Consider the following 19,009-nt stretch of genomic DNA (forward strand, 5'->3'; position numbering starts at 1 on the left):
GAGAGAGCTCATGGGGTTAGCTGGCATGGCAAGCAATCAAGCAAACATGACACCATTACATTCATCACCTAAAACATTAACAATTCCAGGTTTAGGGTGCAAATCTGGAAGGAAATGCCAATATTGCATTATGTGACAGTATATATAATAATGAGGGGAAAGCATCGCATTTCTGGTGAAATTCTTTAAAGTAGAATAGAGGACGGTTCTTCTCATCTGCGGGTGTGCGATCTGTGAATTTGACTCACTGAGGATCACAAGTCCATGTTGGAGGACCTCAGAGGGCCTTCTGGAAATGTCCAGAGTCAACAGTGAATTTCATTATTCACTCTTAAAACCTACAACTCCAGAATTGCATGAACAACTTGTCAGTGTAATAGCACAATCTTGCCCCTGCCCCACTGTTAGACTGCCTCCCTTGGCATTCAATTCCGTGCCAGTTGTGACTATGCCTTCAGCCACTGTAGCTCTGCTCTGTGTTTGTTCCCTTGCGGCCTGACCTGGTCACAATCAGGGCATGACACCATTTCAGTGCTGGAAGTACTGCTCTTTGACCCGGACGGTACAGTGATAAAGGGTACAGTACATCAGAACTGCACACAGTTGTGCTCTTGTGCAAGTCTCATTGACTTCATTGGGGCTAGTGCAGGAAAATTTCCAAGTGGATTATGCTCAAAGTCATCAGCTTTCTTTGGGATCAGCAAGTCAGACATCTCATATAACAATGGTCTAATTTTCTATAGCGAGCCCACTAACTTCAATTCATCTTCTGGAGCTGCTATCATTTCCATAGTGATTTATTCAATTGTGCTAAGCCAACAAAAGAATCAATTCTGAAGCATGGTAAACAATAAATTTTTGAAGGCAATCATATATCTGCATCAAGGATCCACTGGCATCTTTTGCAAATGGTGTTGCTTGGCGGGCGATCTCCTAAAACTTGAAGAAATACATACAGTTCAAGACTTGCTACAGTACAAATATGTCATGGACCAGTGCTGAAATGGAGCATGTCTTTGTGAGCAGCCAGTCTTTAGTGTCAGAATTCAGAATATTTGGGAGTCAGTGGGATGCCATCAATTGTTAACTATGGGGCATGATGGTTGTAACTGGACTCTAAAAAGGAACAGGTATATATTAAAAAGCAACTCCCAACTTTTTTATCCTATTATGGGTGAAGGCAACCCATCAGCAAATCTTGAGTTACAGCCTTTCCTGCCCCAGTGGTGTGTCATCCCAAGGAATTACTGTTCAACCTGCTGCTGAGAGGGCAGACTGACATCATAACATAAGAGAAGTCCCACTGGATCAGGTCAAAGGCCCATCTAGTCCAGCTTCCTGTATCTTATGGTGGCCTACCAGATGCCTCAGGAAGCCTACTTCTAAAATCTAGAGGCTGCACGTACACATCATGGCTTGTAAACTGTGATGGACTTTTCCTCCAGAAATTTGTCCAGTCCCCTTTGAAAGGCATCTAGGCCAGATGCCATAACCACATCTTGTGGCAAGGAGTTCCACAGACCTTTAGTTAGTGCAAGTTTTGAGAAGCCACACTAAGCCAATCTGAATTAGGGTAAGCTGCAATATAGAAAGGTGAGGGGAGAAATTACTCATGAAGAACCTTTGCCAATCTAGCTCATCCTTCCAACTTTTAAAAAGAGGAAGCAATGTAGTGTTCTGTTTTGAGTGAGAAAAGACCAAAAAAAGTCCGTCTCTCTCCCCAATGGAATTTCCTAAAAGGTTCTGAGCCTCCTGAGCTTCAGTGCATTAACATTCTGCAGAGAGGAAAAAAAAGATGACAGCAGCAGAAATCTGTACCCTGATTGCATTAGGAGAAACATTTACTTGCACAAGACAGACCCAAGTTCTGACTAATGAGGGTGGGTGGAACTAGTAGGGGAGTTAACCATGTAAACACTTGGGTTTTTCCTCCCAATTTGATTACTTTTTAAATCTCAGTGTCTGATCAGCTCTGGAGAAAGAATTCATGCTGTTCATCACAGGCTTGTGTCTATCCACGGGGAGCTGAGGCTTGAAACAGGAGTCCAATCAACTAGCACGACTTCAGTGTAATCAAACTGTCTTTGAAGCAGAGCAGGTTGAGCTACTTTCCCCTTTTGCCTTGGCATGAAAGTTCTCATAGTTTCTCCGGAGCTTTTGTTGTTGTTGCTGATGCTAGGCAGGGTGAGGGAAGGGAGGGCTGAACAGGAAAGCAATTAAGGGGTTTGAGGTGAACTAAGAAGACATGGAGGGAAAAGTTTTTGTCAATAGGTGCTTGGAATGTGTTCCATGGAATCATGGAATCAGAAAGGGGAGTGGGTTCCTTGGAGACTGATGACCACCTCCTGGTTGCATCCATGCATGGCTTGTTACAGAATTTCAGTTGTTTTTACGAATAATAGAAGGTGGGGGTTCTATCTTAGTGGTAGAGTACATGCTTTGCTTGCAAAAGGTCCTGGGTTCAATTCCTCACCTTGTGAGTTAAAAGGAGCTCAGAGAATCACAATGAAAAAGGCCTTTTGCTGCATGAAATTTTGAAGTTCCAATGGCTTGGTTCAGATGTAACATGGTCTCCCACTGTTTACAGCTGTAAACTCCACTCTTGACTCACATGGCTAGGAACCCTCTTTTATTTTTATTTTTTTTCCAATCACAGCTTTTGGCTCATGCAACGTTAAGAAGTGTGGTTTATCTCTGGTTGCCTCTGAAAGGCACATCTGGTTTTTGCTGAAGAGAGGCCTCTAAGACACCCCCTCAGGGCATGGTACCCAGAGACTAGATGGTACCCAGTGTCCCCTGGGCCTCAGAAAGCTTCCTGGGGGAAGTGCCTTTCAGAGGTCTCTAAGATGGAGATGTTAAAATTAGGGGCTGTTATGGGAGTATAAGGTATGGGTGTGTTAAAAATTGTTGTGCCCCCAGGTGCAACACAGATTAGCTACGCCACTGCCACAAATATGGCTAAGTAGACAACATCATGTCTATTTTAATCCTCATTTACACCCATCTTGGCTCTTGCTCTCCTTTAGGGATGCTCATTCCCCCTCTTTTGTGCATTGACAGTTAACTGTCTGGGTCTTGCCTGTGGTGAAGGAAACAAAAATGCTTTCTGTGGTCTGCCCATAATGTCCAGGGAAGAAGAATTTGTCCCAGACCAGTGGAGAGCAGCACAATAGGAACTGCTGCAAGCAGATTCTGTGCCTGACCTTTCCCAGAGACAAAATTATGCATTTGAATCTCCCGATGCTTAAAAAGTGACAGGAGTTAAAATGGCCTCGATTACAATATGGTATTATCTTTGCTGTGACTCAGAAATGTCTCCTTTCAGGGCAGGAAATTCCCGGGGAGCACACAGCCAAGGCAGCAAGCTCAGCCCCAGGTTCCCTTTAGAAACAGAGATCTTAAGACACCAGCAGCACCTTTACAAGAGAATCTGCAAACATTGCTGTGTTTCTCAAAGTCGTCATTATTCTGATCTGTGTAGGAGTCCTACAACCAGGAGCCAGGATGGTGTAGTGGTTTGGGAGTTGGACCTGGAAGATCCAGGTTCAAAATTCCCACTTATACATGAAGCTTCCTGGGCGACCTTGGACCAGTTACTATGTCTCAGCCTCACCTACTTCACAGAGTTTCTTGGGGGAAGGTCAGTATAAACTCCAAATAGTGAAAAATAGGAGAAATAAGGGCCAAATCCTATCTAACTTTCCAGCCCTGGTGCAGCCAGACAATGGGGGTATGCACTGCATCCTGTGGTGGTGGGGGCAATCACAGAGCACGTAAGGAAATGTTTGTTCCCTTTCCTCAGGGCTGCATTGCTACAGTACTGGCACTGGAAAGCTGGATAGGATTGGGCCCTAAATCTGCCCTAGAAGCCCTGTAATGAATTAAGATGAGGTAGTTCAGAGGTATGTTCTGGGTGCCATTCCGGACAACAGAGTGGGAGTCTGATGGGTCAGTAACCCCTAGGGCAGGGTGGCCAACTTTTCAATTTTAGGGCTCCTGAATCTTTAGCAATTGTGTAGAAGAAGGAATTTTGGCAGGTGCAGGTTGCCATCTCACAGATGTTGAAAGGTTGGCCACCCCTGCCCTAGGGCACAATCAGTTGGGAATTCTTTCTGTACAAGCCCCACTGAAATGAACAGGGGAGTTGCACTTTCTACTCCTTTCATAAGAACATAAGATGACAGGAAGAGCCCCGCTGGATCAGGCCAAAGGCCCATCTGGTTCAGCTTCCTGTATCTCACAGTGGCCCACCAATGCTTGTTCATCAGAATGTCCTGGTGGACTGTATTCCTTGTCAATTAGTGCAATAGCCCCACTGAAACGTATAGGGGAAGTGCACTTCCTACTCCTTTCAGTGCTTGTGCACTATCAGAATGTCCTGGGGGACTCTATCCCTTGTCAATTACTGGGAGAAAGGTACCGCTTGGATTCTGCCTTAAACACTCCTCAGGACTGGCTGGGGATTTCTCAGGACAGGACTATGGGGATTTCTGTAAAAGGGAGGGAGACTGAAGTGTTTTCATTTCTTTTGACAACAAAATCATTTTCTCTTAACTACAAGTGAAGGAGGAGGGAGCATCACAGGGCAACAGAGGTGTTTGGCAATTGGACGTCACCTGAAGTACTGCATCTTGTTATGAGATAAGTGGGCTTAGTCAGAGTGGCAGGAAGCAACCTTATTCAATGTAATTTGGCAGTGCCCTATTGAAAACAACAACTGCAACAGGTCAACCTGTCTCCTACAAATGTTTACCTAACAATCCCCATTGTATTCATTCCACTTGTAAAGCAACTTCCAATTCCCAAGTTTTATTTTGATACAGAGATTGTGTTCCTCAAAAGGAAGAATAAGGACCAGTCCAGTTTAGTGGAGTAATACAAATCCAGGTCCCAGGCACTCAGCTCCTGAATCAAATTAGCTAGGCCTGGAAAGGAAAAAGAAAAGAAAAGATGTCATTGATCTTTCTCCTATTAATACAGAATGTGAGGTCTGGAAAGACAACGCCCCTCTAGTCAACACCCCTCTAGTGTTTAGTTCTAATGTTTTTGTTATGACTGTCTTGCAAATCATATGGTCAGATCTAAAATGAAACAAAGATAACAGATCAGATTTCAGGTAAACACAATGGGAGTTCATCTGAAGTACAAAAGTAGTTTTGGGGAAGTATAAAGAAGGGGAGGGCCATAGATTTGCATGCGAAAGGCCTCATGTTCAATCCTTGGTGTCCCCAGAAAAGGCTGGGAAAGACTCCTGTCTGAATCCTTGAAAAGTTGTGGCCACTCAGTGTAAAGAATTCTCAGCTCCATGGACCAATGGTCTGACTCCGTAGCTTCAAGTGTTCCATAGAAAGCTCCTGAGGTAGCTGAGGTCTTATGCTTTCAAATGTCTGTGCTTCCAGTGCTCTTATTTACTCATCTCATTGACACCTAAGGAGGTGCTTTCATTATGCACTGAGCAATGATTCAAAGTGGGGACTCTTGGGTACCCCACATTTCAAGTTTCTGCATTATGTAGGTGTTGGCCCTCTGTCCATGGTGCTGATTTGCTGATCTGTGGAGCTTTACAGGGCATGTTGAATTCTAGAGCCACATCCCCAGTGATGTCCACACATATGGTTCCTTTTCTGAAATGGCCCACAAACAATTTGGCTTTGGAATACTTTTTTATTTTTGTTTAGTGAGAAAACCTCCAATGACATTTTGTAAAATCAAAGGTGCACTGGGGAAAAGAAAAAGGAGAAAAATCCCCTGTCAATATTTAAAATGAGTGTCAGGTGAAATTGCAGGGTTTCAGATCAATGTGTCATCTGCTGAAATGTGAACAGCTGCTGCTTTGGTGAATTTCTTTCTTTTCCAGTTTTTTTATTATAGCTTTACTGATCTCTTGTCTGCCTGATCTGTTGCAGTGACAGGAGAATTTGAGGAATCAGAGCAGGAAGCCACAACCTTCATGTTGTGTGTGTGTGTGTGTGTGTGAGAGAGAGAGAGAGAGAGAGAGAGAGAGATGGGGGTCAGTGACAAAAACAACTTTATGCTATGCTTCTGAAAGTAACATTTTATCCCCAGAGCAGGAGGATTTACAGTAAGTTATGTTGCAATGATGGGGTTCTGCTATTCCAGTGAAATGACTACTTCACAGTGGATTTGCTTGTACTTCAGGTATTAAGGGGAGGGAGAATGGCCTGAAGTGCTGCAACTTCAGTGCCTAGTTCTTCGATAAGTTGTGTCGCAGGTTTTTTGATCCAGTGAGGCAGGTCTCAAGCTGTAGCCAGGAATTTTATGGTGCATTGCTGATCATGCCTCAGCCGGAAACAGAGAACATCAGCATATAGGCAGTCTGACATGTTTAATGTTCTTTAGAACACACTCCAACCAAAGTTAACCATATTTAAGGCAGGTTGCTTTAAAATTGAGAAATCCCTGGCCAGTCCTGAGGAACACTTTGAAAACTGTTGTGAAGAGGTTAAGCCTGTGCTTAACCTCTTTGGCATGCATGTTTAGACCTATGTGACCTCTTGAGTGAGAGTAGAGAAATGACAGCCCAATCCTACCTAAATTTCCCCATGCTAATGCAGTGGTGCCGGGGTGGTTTGTGCTGGGAATTTGGCTGCTGGAGGTCTCATCATGTTATGGAAATATTTGTCCCCTTGCCCTAGTGTAAACCCCAGTAGCTACACTGGGTCAACATGGACCTGCACCCCAAAAATCACAGGCGCACATACGAGTTGATCCATGTAGGTGGATCAGGCCCAAGAAAGGGAATGGGATACAGTGCATGCTGGCGCCAACAATCCCAACCCCTCTCTTGGGGCTGATCGGCCCACCCCACCCCATCACCACTCTCCCCTGCCCCATTTCATCCCTATTTTCTCTTCCCCAAGTTGGTCTTACTTGCTCTGGCAGGGGTAGCTTCACAAGATGGTGCCAATGGGAAGACTCTGGTCTTACCACCAGTGCACAGAAATGCTGCTGCAAAGTGCTTTATGGCGCTTTTGCAACAGTATGAAGGCCTGGTGCACCAGCATAGTGTGTGCTCTGCTGGCATGCCATTTGAAAAGGACTGGGGTCTGAGTTATTGCATGATGTGGAGGATATGAGATCCTTCAGGAGTCTGTTCCCAGTCTTTTCTGTCTTCTTCACCACAGTTATGCTGGACAGGACTTGGGTCTTAATCCTTGCAGAATTGTGCATTTCCTCAATTCCTGTCTTGTGTATGTGGGAAGGGGAAGGATCTTGGCTGCTGCCACCAGTAGAACAGTCTTCCAGTACTGGGGGGTGGGGATTTGCTTTTGTATTTGGTGTACACCATATTGTATGTAACATTTTCACCCAAATCTTCTTATGCTGGTGAGCAAAAAAAATTTCCAATCCTAATTTAGACCTTGAAGATCTCAGATGGGGGGGTAGTGGAAAGTTCGACTTTCTGAATTTTTTTGTGCTCATGTAACATACATTGAATCCTTTTACATCAAGTTAAATAATCCAGAGTAATGGAGTAGTGCCTGTTTTGGGCTTTCAAGCTGTTTTGAAGATTCATTCCATTGAATGATCAGGGAGGATGCATCCCTTTGGCCCCATTTATGGAACAACAGCCTTACAACTACTAACTATAGAATGGATGGAGATAAGCAGGGTCATAGCTAGCCATTCTCACTAGATGGGGTTGCTACAGATCAAGGTGGAACTTGAAAGAAATGAAAATTCATTCATTCATTCATTCATTCATTCATTCATTTGATTTCTAACCTGTTCTCTCCAATGGGTTCAAAGCAGCTTATAACAGTTAAAAAAACAAAACACTTCTGCCCCAAAGGGGCTCATAAACCTAAGTAACAAAATTATTCAGGGACGAAAGAAGGTTAAATGGAATGAAAATGGCATACAAGCTATAAAAAGAGAGATCACTGTGGTAGTGCTGGTCTCACTAGAGCTCTACTCTCAGGAGGCAGGCAATACTTATTGATAGACATGGTATGTATGAATTTCTCTAATCCTTTTTAAATAGCCCTCTAAGCTTTTGGCCATCACTACAGCTTATGGCAGCAAATTTCTTATGCTAATTATATACTGCTTGAATAAGACATATGTGTTGTGTGAAGATGCCACCATCAACCTTCCTTCTCATAAGAGCATAAGAGCCCTGCTGGATCAGGCCAAAGGCCCATCTAGTCCAGCTTCCTGTATCTCACAGTGGACCACCAAATGCTTCAGGGAACATACAACCTACATCCTGGTGCCCTCCCCTGCATCTGGCAATCAGAGGCAGCCTGTCTCTAAAACCAAGCGTTTGCACATACCTACTATGACTTGTAACCCATAATGAACTTTTCTTCCAGAAAATTGTCCAATCCCCCCTTAAAGGCATCCAGGCAAGATGCCATCACTACTTCCTGTGGCAAAGAGTTCTACAAACTAATTACACGCTGGGTAAAGAAATATTTTCTTCTGTCTGTCCTAACTCTCCCAACACTCAGCTTTCATGGATGTCCCCTGGTTCTGGTCTTATGTGAGAGGGAAAAGAGCATCTCTCTATCCCCTCTGTCCATCCTCTGCATGATTTTGTATGTCTCAGTCAAGTCCCCCCTCAGGCGCCTCTTTTCTAGACTGAAGAGGCCCATATGCTGTAGCCTTTCCTCATAGGGAAGGTGCCCCAGCCCAGTAATCATTTTGCACCTTTTACATCTCCACTATATCCTTTTTGAGATGTGGCGACCAGAACTCAACTTTCCTCCACAGCATTAAATGATAAGGCACTCTAGCATCTTCAAATTTCATCTAGAATGTTAAAAAATCAAGTATGAGACTGGGGGACCACCACTGATCCCACTCTCTTGGGTCCCACTCCCTGGACCCAATCCACCCACCCCATCCCTGTAGCCACCCACCCCCCATACACCCTGTTTCCCCCTACTTCTTGTATCTTCACAACAACCCTGTGATGTAGCAGTCTGAGCAGGGCTGACCTTAGGAGCTAAAGGGCAAGATAATAAGAAGAGGCTGTGCAGGATTATATCAGGAACTCAGCTTTGATAAGCCAGTACCGTTATTGGATTGGATCCAAGTCCTCTCTTGCACAGGTTTTGAAAGGTTGCCATGACCCCCCAAATGAGGCTTCACAACCCCATTGGAATCACAACCCGCAGAACACTGTTGTAGATAAATAGAATGAACATCAGTCATGTTCATGTTTGTTCATCAGTCAGTTCATCAGTTCATCAGTTTGTTCATCAGTCATGAACAAACAGTCATGTTTGTTTTCAATCAAACATATTGACACTGATAATTGAGGGTCCAGTCCTATCCAATTTTGCAGTGCTGGAGCAGTCATGTCAATGGAGCATGCACTGCATCCTTTGGTGGGGAGGCTGTCACAGAGACCTCCTCAAGGTATGGGAACATTTATTCCCTTACCTTGGGGCTGCACTGGGGTTCCACCAGTGCTGGAAAGTTGGATAGGATTGGGCCCTGAGTTGTTTAGCAATGTAGCAAAAATCAAAATGCTAGATTTGGGTTTTTCACTTGGATTTGTAAACAATATTGTTATAATAAACAAGGTAATTATTCCCTCCTGATAAGTCTTTTCATTTAGTTTCAATCTTCATCATGCAAAGTTTAAACAGTCAATTAAAAACTTGTTTAAAAAATGTAGTAACAACTGGTTTGTAGGAAACTTTAGGAAGGCATCTTGCCCCAGGCCCAATGCCAGCTCTCAGTAAGCCTGTCACTGGACTTAAAGTGCCCCTTTCTTATCCAGGTTTCCTGTTTCATTCAGGTTATCTGGGAAGTTAAGGGCATTTCAGCCAGGAAGGGGTAGGGATTAAAATCATGCAGGCTGCACCTGTCTGATCCACAGATTAATCCTTCAGCCTAGTGGCATATCTGGGTGTGGCAAATAGGGACATCTGCCTTGGGTGCCTCTTGAAGGGAGGGATGCTAGGCACTTACCTATATTTTACCGATGGTGCATTTCCACACCATCAGAGAGAAAGAGAGATGTCTTCAACATCTGTTTCATTGAAGACAGAGGCATGTTGTCCCCTCCCCTTACAGCCATTCCAGATGGGAGGCATTTGCCTCAGTTTTGCTCCCCCCACCTGGAATGGCTCCGAAGGAGAGGGAGAGGGGCTGCTTGCACACTGCAGTGAAGCTCCCTGGAAAATTTAGCACTTTTCACCCCCTCTAGCTACACCACTGGGTCACTGAAAAGCCAGTGCTATACAAGTCAGGGACAGACATATGACGCAACTTGGCTTGGTGGTTCTGCTGTAGTGACTTGATACCAAGGTGGGGGGCGTAGTCTCTCAACTTCTATGCTGTGAAAACTGTTCAGGGTGGGGTCATGAAGTGAATCCCCCAAAACCAGCAGACTGGGGTGCAGCAAGACTTGATTTGGGATCAGGGTGACAAGATGAGAACATAAGAACAGCCCCACTGGATCAGGCCATAGGCCCATCTAGTCCAGCTTCCTGTATCTCACAGTGGCCCACCAAATGCCCCAGGGAGCACACCAGATAACAAGAGACCTGCATCCTGGTGCCCTCCCTTGTATCTGGCATTCTGACACAGCCCATTTCTAAAATCAGGAAGTTGCACATACACATCATGGCTTGTAACCCGTGATGGATTTTTCCTCCAGAAAATTGTCCAATCCCCTTTTAAAGGCATCTAGGCCAGATGCCATCACCACATCCTGCGGCAAGGAGTTCCACAGACCAACCACACGCTGAGTAAAGAAATATTTTCTTTTGTCTGTTCTAACTCTCCCAACACTCAATTTTAGTGGATGTCCCCTGGTTCTGGTGTTATTTGAGAGTGTAAAGAGCATCTTTCTATCCACTCTGTCCATCTCCTGCATAATTTTGTATGTCTCAAAATTACAGATTAAAGATTAAAGATACAATGGAGACCAGAGTACCTGTACCTGTAACCACTGAAGAGGGAATTTGGGCAGGTGCAGCTCAACATGGAAGGGTTTAAGAAGCTGCACCTCCCAAAATTCCCTCTTCTATACAATGGTTAAAGGTATATGGACTCTGTTCTCCATTGTATCTGGTCACCCTGTTTGGAACAGACGCCTTCCAGCCCCGGTTTGCTGGTCTGGTGCGGAGCTGTCCGTGGTGCTGAAACGCCTCCTGGGCTCTGTCGCTTAGGCGGTCTCTGGGCACCCCGGGCTCCAGTGGCAGGCGGCAGGGCGGGCTCCGGGAGGGCGCCCCTGCTTCCAGCTTAGCATCGCAGCCTGTGGCGACCTCCCGTCTCTCCCCACCTCCCGAAGACTTACACAGCAGCAGCGCAGACCAGCGTCCCTCCTCCGGAGTTGGCGAATAGCTACACCCTCTTTACGCAGTGGTTTCACCCGCTGCCTGGAGTGCCTCTTTGGTCACCAGTTAGGCTACAATCCTATCCACACTTACCTGGGAGTAAGCTCCCTTGACTCTAGTGGGACTTACTTCATGCATAGTCTAGGGCTCGTAGTGACTCTGGTCCTGCCCCTGAAGCGAGCCCAGCCCTGAGGGGACGACGCTGAAAGGCCACCCCCCGTCCCCTCTCCGGGTCATCACTCTCAACCACCCCCCAAAGAATCTGGGCGGAGACAGTGGCGTAGCTAGGGGGGACAAAGCACAAAGTTTTGCAGGGAGCGTCCCCGCGGCGTGCAAGCGGCCCCTCTTCCCTTCGGGGCCATTCCGGGTGGGGGGAGCAAAAAGATTTGCCTCCAAGGGGAGGGGAAGGGGCCGCTTGCACGCTGCGGTGAGGCTCCCTGCAAAACTTAGCGCTTTGACCCCCTCTAGCTACGCCACTGGGTGGAGGGACCTCCCCTGGTAGGTTTGGTCCAGTGCTTGGCTGGGTCACCCCCAGTCGGCAGCTGGAGGCTGATGCGCACCTCTCTGGGGTGTCCCCCTGGGGTGCCTCGGCCCGCCCCCCCTCCGCGTTTGAGCCCTGGCCCTTAATCAGCGGGAGAAGCAGGCAAGCAGCGCCCCGACGATTGGAGGAGGCGCCATGACATCACTTTCCCGGGGCTGCCTGGCTGCTTCTCTGGCATCGGGGAGCCAAGTGTGCCTGCGCCAGGAGTAGGGCTGGAGGCACATCTGGGCAGGAGGGAGGGCTGCGCGCCGCTGCTGCGCCCCCCCCCCCGGCACGCCTTCGCTCCCAGCGCTGGCCAGCCCCGGTCCGAACTCCGTTCCAGCAGCAGCCCCGGGTCCACGCGGAGTTGGGAGGGCGCGGGAAACGCTCCGGAGGATGTCCCACGCCGCGGATCCCGGAGGGCGAGCGCTCCGCCGTCTCCTCCTCCTCTTCCTCTGAGCGGCCCTGGCTGCCGGAGCGCGGGGCAAGGCGCCATGGGCTTCGAGAACGCCACGGACAAGCGGTGGGGCATGGCTGGTGAGTGTCCCCCCTGGCCTGACCACCGTGCCCAGACGGTGATCTCTGGAAGTGGCTCCGTCTGGGGCAAGCTTCGACCCCCCCCCCTTTTCTGCGGCTCTGGGACCCTCTGGGGGCCACCAGAGACCTCTGCCCACCCGATCTCCAACAAGGGCAGCTCGGGTGCTGCTGGAGGGGCAGGGGCGAAGGGAGGGCATCACTGGGGGGCAGTAAACCCACTTCTGGGTGTGGGGAAGGCAGCACGACTTCCAGGGAAAGGGAGACTGGTGGGGCGTGTGACTGTTTGGCCCCTTCTCTCGGAGTTTGTGGCTCAGCCCCCAAATCAACTTGATGGGGAGGAGGGTCGCCTGTCTTGGGAGGTGAAAGTGCTCTTCTCCGCCCAACTTTCCCAGACACTAATGATCTGCAATGACTCCCTTGCATCTCTCTCTCTCTCTCTCTCTCTCTCTCTCTCTCTCTCTCTCATTTACACGTGTGTAAGTGTAGTAACAACTCCGTACCCACATCCTGTGGGAGCAGGGGGGTGAGCAGCCCTTTCAAACAGCTGCAGAAAGTCTTGGGAGGAAAGGAGTAAAGGAAGAGTAAGTGGAAGTCATGCCCGCTTCCCCCATTTGCCTTTTACTCCAACCCACGACCTATATAGCATCAGGGCAGTCTATTGAGGTCAGTTCACCAAATCTTCCCCTCGATCTGGTTGCTGAGTTCACGCACAGCAACCAGAAGTGAGGCAGGAGGGACTCCCAAGAATCCGGGAGACAGGACCAAAAGCGTCGTTTTAACCTGGCTTTACCTTGTATATGGTATAGGTAATGCAATAATAGAGAATATCTCTGACCGAAGACGGACTGTATTTATTTCAGTACTATATAACCACAGCCCCCACCTCCAGTAATCTGGAAATATAAGGGTCAGGTCCGAAGGCATTGCCCTGCAGGGTAATCATTGTAACATGCATAAATTGTAGAGGGCAACTCCCTCCCCAGCCTTTTTACATTCATCTTCCTCCTTAGTTCTGAATTCTCTCAGATGAGAGAGAGAGAGAGAGAGAGAGAGAGAGAGAGAGAGAGAGAGAGAGAGAGAGATGGCTAGGTTTGCTTTGTGATGAGATGAGGTAGGTACCTGTCTTTGTCCAAGAACCATCAAAGTGACTTCAGAACTAGCCCCCTTGATTCTAGTTTTAAGCTTTCAAAGAGTAGAATTTAGGATTATGCAAACATGAATAAACTGTGCTGGCTAAACTAGTTCCCATTCGGAACTGCCAAGGACCCAGAAGTTGCAGTACCTTGTTCCTTGTTCCTTGTAGCACAGCTGGAGCCATGGAAGCGGGGAGGGAGGGGACTTTGGTCAGTGCTGCAAGAAATAGACACCACTGAAAATGAGACTGATAGGAGCTGTAGGTAGGGAATGAATTGTTAGAGAATGCTAAGTCTTACTGAATGCAGTTTAGTTATTCTCAGTCACTCTAAAGCAATCCTTTAGTATTCACAACCAATCTGCATGAGTGTGTGTGTGTGTGGGGGGGAGTCCTACACATATCAGTGACTTTGTGCACAGAGGCAGGTGGTAATTATTATTTTTACTTATATAGTTGCCATTGGTTTGCATGGCACTCTGCCTGCACTCATCTGGAAAAATGAGTAATCAAGATCTTGCCCTATGAAGCTTACAATCTTGCCCCATGAATGTTACACTGTGTGATACAGGAAGCTGGACTAGATGGGCCTTTGGCCTGATCCAGCCTGGGCTCGTCTTATGTTCTTATATGTTCTTAATCTAAATTTCATCAGTGGAGGTGCAAGGTAGGGAGAAACAGGGAAGTTAAAGTGGCAACAGAGAGAAAAGTACTATAGAGAGAACAGAACAGAAGCAAGGGTACAAAGGGTACATGATAAATGCGAGCAAATTTATATCAGATTAATTAAGGAAGAGTAGTAGGCATGTGATATAACATCCGGTGTCTGTGTCTTCTTGGGAGTGGTGCATGTACTGTGTAGCAGTTGATGTTCCTGTAAAACCTCATGTGGTCTTTTTATTGGGTAATAGCTGTAGGGTTGCATCAGGAGAAAAAGCAATACAGAGCATATTAAAAAATCACAGTCGGTGGGCTTTCAGGACTACATTTTTTTTAGGTGGGGTGGAGTGTGTTACATTCCTACCAGCTGTCTTCCTGCAGTCACCAGATTGGCTTACAAATTGTGAGATGTACAGCACAATCCTAAGCATGTTTGGTTACTCTGCAGAAAGTGCCACTTTGTTCAACAGGGCTTACTTCCTGCTCAGTGTGTTTAGGATTACTGTCTGAAAAGATATAAAATGTGGGTCAGGTTTTCTTTTCCTTGGAGGCTTTCCTTTATTGTTTTTGCTTCCTAGAGACCTAGAGGCATGTTTCTTTTCAAGGATCTCACCCTCCCTGCACCGATTCCGATCTTTGAACTGTGCCCATTTATTTTATTGGATTGTAGCTTTTTATCTTGCCCATCTTTGTGGGCTTTGCCCAGAAACCCTTCCTTCCTTCCTTTGGCTGTACACACCGAAGGGTGTAAAATGACTCAGAGCAACCCTGGATAAATAAACAAGACAGAAATATAACATGATGTTCTAACCGTCACAGTTCTCTCATAGCCGTGGTCATGTTTAAACAATGGCTTAATTTGGTGTAATGCTCACATTGTTCATTTCGACGGCAGCCCATTATGAAAGTGTTGAATTCAGTGACATGAGAGTGGGTGCCTCTTGGCTTCCTGGCATCCGAGCAGGCACCTGGCTTTCAGTTCCGTGTGCCAAAGAAATGTCTTTGTACAGCAGCAAAGTGTCTCCATTTCAATGGTTACTTTTCCAATAAATACCTATCTTCAGACACCTTTAAGCAATGAAAAGATGATGATGGTCTGCAGAGTGAATGGGTTGTTGAGAGGGGAGCAGATCCTGGGCTGAAATCTGATTGGGCTAGATAAGTCACATTCATGCAAATAAAATAAGCCAACATCTGGTGGCTCCGTTCCCCACATTTCTGCTTGTGAAACTGAAAACACGTCCTTCTGATTAACCAATGCTGTATACATGCAAAGCCAAAAATAAGTGTCCATGTGATGCTGATGTAGAAGATATTTATGTATGTTTGGGCTAATTAAAGACAAATGGAGTCCTAATTTGCCAGAAATAACCCAGATTTTGGTGGTGTTTCAAATAATTCTTTACAAAAACATCGATACATGCTGCAGTCAAAATTGATGAACCTTTTTTTCTGGGGATTTATATGTGCTGAATCAATTTTTTTTTCTTTTTTGAGCTCATGACCCTCTCAGAGCACAACAAACTCTGAAATATGAATTGAGCCAGAATGTGTTGACCCTCAATGTATATATACTGAAACATTTTCAAGCTTGGTTCACCAAAAGGGAATTTGATGAAAAAGTGCAAAAAAGTACTGCAGCTAACAAAATGTTGCCCTGAGCAGTCACCTTGTGGTGTATATAGGGCATACCCACACTACAAACTTAGAGTGGTTTTATAGTGCTTTAACTATCATGGCTTCTCACATAATAATCTGGTAACAGTAGGTAGGTGAAGCTGTTGAGAAGTTTCTCTTGCATATCCCTTAATCCCCCTCACAGAACTACAGTTCCCAAAGCTCTTTGATGGAAAGGCCATTAAATCAACATAGAGCCAAAGTGTCTATATGCACATTGCTTCTGAAATCATCCCAGTCCATGTGATTTTCAAGAACAAAGAGGAGGCTCCTGTTTTCTAAAAACTAGTGTCAACATGAATTCCTGCTTTGGAAAACTGTGTCCCTTTCAGGGCAGATGTGGAACACAAACTCTGGTTGGCAACCTTCAGTCTCGAAAGACTATGGTATAAGCCTACAGCACCCAGTATTCCCAGGTGGTCTCCTATCCAAGTACTAACCAGGCCTGACCCTGCTTAGCTTCCAAGATCAGATGAGATCGGGCATGAGCAGGGTAACAGTTACTAGACACATCAATTGTAGGAAAGGAAAAGAAATTGTCAAAGAGGGATCCATTGATAAAGAGAGGAACGCCATTTCTGGCTGGGCCATCATGCCTATTTCTATAAAAGGCACCAAGAACATCAGCTGTACATGCCTAATTACAAGGTAGAGATCCATTGATAAATGGAGTGTGTGAGTTTAGGTATCTTGCTTGAAAGTCTAAAATAGAACGTAAGATTCATGGCAGTGGCTGAATGGGGAGAATACTGTTCTCATCCAAAAATTATTTTTTTGGGGGGGGGGAATATGCTCAGGTGCTTTTATTCACATGCTTGAAGTTAAGCATGAATAACTGAACTGAAAAAGACTATACACACACATGCACCTATTTTCAAATCCTGTAAGATATGGTGGTACTTAGGGGCATTATTGATTAAAATAAATATATATCACACGAATGAGTTACTATTAACCTTGAAAACTGCTCCTAGCATTGGCCTTCTTTGTTCAGTTTACATTGCACAACATAAGCAAACAGAGTAGTGGCAAGTCACAATCTGATTCTGAGAGAATTTATCATTGGAGAGGTTTGATATATGTGATGCAGTTGGCGGAGTGGAGACTGGCTCAGTGAAAATGAGGGTTAATACAATACACTTAATGGGTTTTCTTGATTTAGACATATATTGACCTCAGTGGACGAGTGTGATTTTCTTTTAGTGCAATTTTTAATTCAAATAAAAAAGATTCATCACTGATGTGATTTAATTATTGTGGGCATTGCAGAAAAAGCAATGTTTTCATGTTAAAACATGCCCCCTTTTAGAATTTATTAATCGGTTCAATTAAGATATCTGAAGGTCTAGAGACATAAAATGTCATTGAAGAGAATGGAGGCAAGTTCTTGCTTGTATTTTATTTTCTTTCTGTGGTTGGTTGGTTCAACGTCTAACTGAAGATATCTGAATTACCCCCAAAAGTGTGTGCGGAAGGAGGGAAATGAAAGTGATATTCAAATCCATCAAATGCTCATAGGATATGTTCATGCTAACACCAGTTATTTATAAAGACAGTTTTCTCTACTTTTTGTCTAGAAGAATAACAGTGTGTTTTGAATATTGGTGAAAAATGGACTTCTTGGGTCAGAGTCTGAAAACTGGAGTCTTATCTGCTGGCTTTTTGCTATATAATATTGCTGTGTGTTTTACTTGGATGTTTCAGTTTTTGTTGGTATCACATGAGCCTCCTTTAGGATTTGTAGCAATGTGGAGCTGTCAGGGATGACCAGTAGGTCATCAGTGCCCAGGACATGACCAGTGCCCCATAGGGACAATAGGGGCTTGGAGTGTTTAGCTTAAGATAGGGCTGTTGTCTTTTAGTTGTTAAGAATATGCATTATGAGCTGAGAAGCCCCTGGTGCTCAGTCTCAGCTGAAGCATGAACCTCCTGAAAGGTGTTAGGCAAGGCACTGTACCGTAGCTTCTCCTTGTTCTATGGGGATAATAGTATTGGCCTACTTTATAGTCCACTTGTAAGGATTAATGAGTGTGTGAAGTGCTTACAGTGCAATCCTATGTATGTCTAGTCGGAAGCAAGTCTCTTTAAGAACAATGGGACTAACTCCCAGGTAAGTAGGTATAAGACTGCAGCCTTACAGCACAATTCTATGCATGCTTACTTAAAAGTAAATCTCAGTGGGAAAAGTAAATCCCAGTGTGTCTGTCCAGTGGGGCTTACTCCCAGGACAGTGTGCATAGGATTGCATCCTTAGAGTTTATAAGAAAGAAAAATTAATATTTGTCTAAGGCGGTTCAGTCCACTGGGACTGAGCTAAGCAAAATAATATATATGTGAATGTTTGGGAAATGTGGGGCTGCCCCTTGAAATTCAATGGGTCAGCACAGTGTTTTGGATGGAAGCCAGCCTGACAGGCTTGTGGCAGCAGGTGCATGGTCTGGGGTTGGTGTACCTGTTTTGTTATATAGAAGTCACTCAGAATCCTGCAAGCAGATCCCACAGCATCCTGTGCCAAGCGGTGTCCCAAAGGAAGCTTTATCTGCAAAGTGTATTGGGCTGTCTATACAGCCATTGAGAGGCAGCGACATGCTGGAAAGAGTCACCCCTTATTGTCCACTATTCTGTATCAGCTGAAGTGATTCGTCGTTCTGAGATCAAACTTACCAGCATTTCCATTACATTTCCTAACCCTGCAAGCTCATGTGTAAGCAACTAAAATGTTTAGGAGAGGAAGCAACACTGGTTGTGCCAGGTCAATGTCACAACCAAGCGGTGATGCACCATCTTCCAAAGCAAGGTGCATGGCCACAGCTGGCTCAGTTATGTTATGGCAGAAGCAACAACCAGATGTAGCTGAACATGCAGCACAAAAAATGCAATTCCCTGGTGACTTGAGTGGAGAGGGGCACAGCAGGATCACAGTTGGAGCTCATAATTCCTATACATGACATCCCCAAAGTATTTTGGCTACCATGCAGCCAGCTGCTTCAGTGCCCCCTATGAACTAATACTTAGTTTTAATCTGTTATAATGGGATTGCAAGAGACAGTGTAGCAGAACAGACTTGCTTCTCATAAGATGAGGCTGTACTGTTAGTACAAACCATTCTCTGCAGTCATATTTACCTGTTTCCTTAGGGTCCTTTGCTGGGCTGTTGTCAGCCCA

Source organism: Tiliqua scincoides, chromosome 1, assembly GCF_035046505.1.
Source record: "Tiliqua scincoides isolate rTilSci1 chromosome 1, rTilSci1.hap2, whole genome shotgun sequence".
Taxonomy (NCBI): Eukaryota; Metazoa; Chordata; class Lepidosauria; order Squamata; family Scincidae; genus Tiliqua; species Tiliqua scincoides.